Raw genomic sequence first — 5,443 nt, forward strand, 5'->3', positions numbered from 1 at the left:
TCATGTCATGTGACCACTTATGAGATCCCACCCCTACCTATTTAGAAAGTACTTTAGAAATGATCGTGAGTCACTAAGGAAGTGATCATCTACCACAGGTGGGTCAAGGCCCAGAACTGAAAACAAGGTCACCCTCCTCACAGGTGCCTGACTCTGTCCAAGCCTGGCTTCTCTCTTCAACTCCTCTGCACCATTTATGTTGTCACTCTCTGGAAACAACATTGATTCAGACATGCTGCCTTTTACCACATCTAGTGCTTATCAGTTCAGTAAAGAAGCATCGACTTCTCTGACGGCCAAATTAACCACTGTCTAGCTGACATCTCATAGCAAACCTCAGTCCATGCCTTCCAGAATGATGATCATGTTAACCAAACATCAGACCAGGTTCACCATATGTCTGCTGACTCTTGCGGTGGCTGCAGTTCCTTGTAGATAAGCTGCTGTCAAAGGGACTGCCTCACTGAATGTCCATCATTCATCATCCCTGGCCATCTCCTCCACCCTGCGGTCCAGTGTGCATCTGTATTGTAAGTGGCATAACAGCATGAAATTATCCATGAAAGGCTCTCATGGCTATTTGGAAGCTGTGAGCAGCAGAGGCAGGGGTTCCCTGTGGGCAACTGGGGACACACCAGTACATCTGGAGGAAGAAAATACACACACACACACACACACACACACACACACACACACACACACGATAGCCTGCCTATGAGCCAGAACAGACAGTGGCTCTGCTATACCCTTTATCCTTGGTGCCCATGGGGATCCAGAGCAGTGCCAGCAGGTGAGCCTGTGGCTGGGCCCACAACCATCACTGTGCATGTCTGTGTGTGTGATGGTGATGTTGGATCCCAAGAACAACCTGTGCTCACCTGTGAAGCCTTACAAGGCATGGATGATATCTACTTTCATGTTTGTTTGAAACTTTGGAACCTTTTTTCTTTATAAATATTGAAATTTATAATTTGTGCAATAAATTAGACTTTAAAATTTATTTTCATATTTTCACATGTTACATTTAAGGAAGTGGCTTTTCTCTTTTAAAAAAATCAAGCTCAGATCCTTTGCCAAGTTGCATTTTTAAGATGGGTTCATTGTGTCAGCTGCAGTCAAATGGGCATTGTCAGAGGTTCTTGGAAGCTTCAGTTACATGATCTTACTTTTGGTCAGATATGAAGCTAACTGCCTGGAGGCTTCTGGGGGTTTCAGCCCCAGAGCTTGGGACAGGGTGCTCAGCTCTCATCCTGTTCTGACTGCAGTTCTAGCATTTTGATTTTATTCTTTCAATCTTGACAGAAAATCCAGCATTGAAAGTGCCAGAAGTAGAGTTTTTAAAAAATATTTATTTTTATTGGAAAGTCAGATACAGCAATCTAGTCAACTGTAACCCCAAGAGGAACAAATGGTCATTACCCTGAAGTCCATCCGTTAAGCTGAACAACTATATCTCAGCTTCCCCAACAATATGTTATCCTAAGAGACATACAACAAATAACCTGGGCACACTTACAAATCTGCAGATATTCACCCTTTTCCTGGTTTCTCTGTCCACATTCCATTATTGCCAGGTCTCACCTCTCCTGGAACTCTCAAAAGTACACGCATTAGACATACAAAGCATCTTAGCATTAACATCTTCACTGTCCTGCCCAAGCAGTGAACAGAGGGTGAGAACTACAGACATACAGGGCCCATGCTTAGGTGTTACCTGTCCTCAGAGTCTGTCCGTGGGAAGCCAGAGAGCAAGCAGGTACTGGAGAGTGCCAGTGATGAGACACACAACCAAGAGAGTGAGCCCTCCCTATCATGAGCCTTTATAGGGGCTTGTGAGAGGGTGGTTCTACAGCCATGCAATACTGCTCCCTCTCAGGTTCCAGGTGGTGAGAGCTGAGCATCACAGCTGGGCAGAAGGGAACACCTAGGTGGTGATGGGGGTTCCAAGTTTGTGACCCTGAACTAGCTGCCTACCTCACTACAGATCATTAGCATTAAATGTTAAAAAGGTTTTAGGAAAATTAAGCTTATAATGAAGAAAACTATTAGCAGAATAGAAACTACTAATTTCCTTATAATTAAGACAGGATACCATGCATCTATAATGACCAGTATTACCAATATATAACCCTAGACAAGATGTCTTCTCACTTTGTCTCTTGTTGTGAATGCATGATCAGGTGTTGGGATGGGATTTATCCCACCACCTTGAACAGAAGAGTTCTACACGAGATAATGCAAAGACAAAGGAACTATTGCTAGAGCGCTAAGGTTCAAGACTCATCCAACACAGTGGAGTCTTGACAAGGACCCCGACCATATACTTCACATAATTCATACAGGGTTTTGGCTGCAATTCTAGGAATGGGCCATTGATTCTACAAACAGACATTGGCAAGATTGTAATTGGTCAGTTTGTATCACTCTTGACCGCTCTGGTGGTGACCGCTCTGGTGGTGACCGCTCTGGTGGTCAGTCTTTCTTCTCCGTGCCCACCCAGTGGTCAGACTCTATCACATGACCACCTGATGACTTGGGACCTTTCAAGTCTCCTCTGATTCGTTGGCTCTGTTTAGGGTGTGTGGTGGCCCACGTTGGGGAATCGGCTGCCTCAATTCTAGGGATGGAAACTTAGGCTTAGCCTGTCGGAGGCCTGCCAGAGGCCTGTCATGGCTTTAGCTTGGTTCTCCTTACAGCAAGCGAAGCAAGCTCTCATTACCGCAGCCAGAATTAGTGGTTAGCTTAGCCATTGATCAATCAGCATCACTTTAATATCACTTCTCCTATATTCTAATTACCATTATTTATCCAACTCGCTACTAATTGCTATCTCTTAACATTTACATGTGTGCTTAAATCACCTTATTCCTAGTTACCCATTTAAAGCTATCCCTAATGTTTTCTTCTAATATGTGCATATTTTTGCCGCTAAGTTGATTTTCTTTATCGCCAGACTTCATTTAACTATTTCTTAATACTACTCCCCAATATTGTTCCTTGTTAGTATCATTCTAGTACTATTTATCTATTGCTTAGCACACTATTTTCTTAATTCATGTATCAGCACACTTCAGTACTACTTAGCTCTTATTTTAGTTTCTCAGTCTCACACAGGAAATTAAACAGTCAGGAAGTTGCACGCATAGTGGTCAAGTTTTAAGAAGTATAAATTTATATTAATAATCCTTTTATGTATGGAGGTAATCCAACAGAAACCAAAACCAAAAACGATGAGATACTTATGCAAGTTACTATGTACTAATACGAAGCAGATATGGAACATTAAAATACAGATCAGGAAATTAACACTAGTAAGATAAATGAGATTGAAAAGATTAACGTATACACTGCATTTTCAAATGTTCTTCAGTCCTGCATTTTACAAAGCCAGCTGGGCAGCACAGAGGCTGGCGCCACAGTGAAGCTGAAGTGGTGTGGAGTCCAGAGGGCACAGCCCGCCCTCAGCAGCCCAGAGAGCACCTGCATCCTCCTGGGGCCGCCATCTCGGCCCCTCCCTCCGCCAGGCCATCAGCAACCTGCATCCTCCTGGGGTCGCCATCTCGGCCCTTCCCTCCTCCAGGCCATCGGCAACCTGCAGCCTCCTGGGGCCGCCATCTCGGCCCTTCCCTCCTCCAGGCCATCGGCAACCTGCAGCCTCTCCCGCCGCACCGGCCTAGCATCACCCGGTGCCGCCTCCCCCCAGGCCCGCCCGCCCCGCGCAGGTGCACCTCTGCTTGTCGGGTCTGCCCTTGCTGTGCATTTCCGCAGCAAAGCGAGACAGGAAATCCACCCGCCTGTGGTCGCTGGCCTGTCCGCGCCAGCACTGTCCGTTCTCACAGCGACCCTGAGCGGCCCTGGGAGCACTGGGGCCTCGCGTCTCCCAGGCAGCAGCACTGCGTCCTCGGGTCTCCCAGGCAGCAGCTCTGGGGCCTCGGGTCTCCCAGGCCGCCCCGGCGCCGCAGCGTCTTCCTGGGGCTCTGGGCGCAGGGCTCTAGCCAGGACCTGCAGTGCCTAACGCAGAAGCTCTGCATTTGAACATATTTATTTCAAATATCTAGTCGGCATTTCCCGCAAGAAAAAAAAAAGTCAAACGACCTAACGGGAAAGGGCTGATACAAGGGAGAAAGAATCTGCTGCAGGCTCAGTGAAGGTTGGCACACTTTTCGGAATTCGCTGACAGGGCAGGAGAGCCGCCGGCAGGCGGACTTCTCTGAGCCGACAGCGCCCCCTGCCGCAGGGAGGCTCAAGCTTCAGCGCTGAGGCAAATCTCACTCCCTCTTCCGCCCTCACACCCGTGTGATTCTGATTGGCTGCGCCTCCTCTGACGGTCTGCGAACGGTCCAATCACGCGCGCCCAGGAAGCCCTGCGGAAGCACAAGGGGTGTTGTTTCCTGGTGCCGCCAAACTGGACTTCCTAGTTTTGTTTTGGGAGAATCCCGGGACAGTGGAGCCGCTGCTGCCGTGACCGTCCTCTGCCCGTGAGAGACCCCCGGCTCTGCAGCCCCTGCTGCCCGTGACCGTCCTCTGCCCGTGAGAGGCTCCAGGCTCTGCAGCCCCTGCTGCCCGTGACTGCTCTGCCCGTGAGAGCCCCAGGCTCTGCAGCCCCTGCTGCCCGTGACCGTCCTCCAGCTCAGGCGCCCTGGGAAGGACGCCCGACTCCTTAGACGCTGGGAAGTGGTGAGTGTGTGAGAGCGTCTCCTCAGGCCCCAGGGCGGGAGGGGGGCCAGTAGCCAGACCTTGGTGGCCTCACTCTCCGTTATTGACCTTGAACCTTCAGGACTCACATTTTTCCAAATCGTGCGGAGGGGAGGGGAGAGTGTCCAGGGACAGTTCCAACTTCATGTTGGGCTGGATTTTTAAAAAATTGGTCCTAATTTTGTTGCGAAACAGCGTGTGGAGCCCACAGCTAAGTCCTCAGTGTAGCTCCTCCTAAGGGGCTCACAGTCACCTTGTTCCAATGTCAGACCAGCACAGACCCCAGCAGTTTACCTCACAGCTTTGCTCCAAGGTTGAGGGGCAGCATCGGGTGATGGCTTTCTGGTTGGCAGAAGCCTGGGGTGGCACAGAGACCTTGCAGACAAATAATGGGGTGCAGCAGGGACTACCCCAAAGGGGCTTCTATGGAAGAACCGAGGAATAAGCCATTCAGGTACAAGCTGTCTGGCTCGATTTATCCTGATGGCTTTTGATATGGTGCCACCTGTCCCCACTGCTTAAGTTCTCGTAATTGGGAATGAACGTCCCATGAATTTTGGAGGGGGATAAGTCAGGTTCTGCAGAGAGCATTGAGGCGGGGAACAAATCCCTAAATGTCCAGAACTGCTCATAATGCCAAGAGCTGACTTCTGCCCTGAAAAATCACAACACAATCCACTGGTGCCCCAAGATACATTTCATTCAACTTTAGTCATTTATCTTTGTTTTTCCCCCACAAAATAACCAT

At 49.0% G+C, this 5,443-nt stretch overlaps 1 long non-coding RNA gene across 1 annotated transcript; it reads right to left on the reverse strand.

Moving 5' to 3' along the window:
- Positions 1-3,346: 3,346 nt before the first annotated feature.
- LOC121169633 lies at positions 3,347-3,618 on the reverse strand. Its single transcript, XR_005885901.1, has 2 exons — positions 3,537-3,618; positions 3,347-3,480 (listed from the first exon to the last, which is right to left on the reverse strand). It is a non-coding gene; the product is annotated as an uncharacterized LOC121169633 (long non-coding RNA).
- Between the last annotated feature and the right edge of the window lie 1,825 nt (positions 3,619-5,443).

Source organism: Ochotona curzoniae, unplaced genomic scaffold, assembly GCF_017591425.1.
Source record: "Ochotona curzoniae isolate NIBS_2020 unplaced genomic scaffold, NIBS_Ocur_1.0 scaffold_2217, whole genome shotgun sequence".
NCBI classification, from domain to species: domain Eukaryota; kingdom Metazoa; phylum Chordata; class Mammalia; order Lagomorpha; family Ochotonidae; genus Ochotona; species Ochotona curzoniae.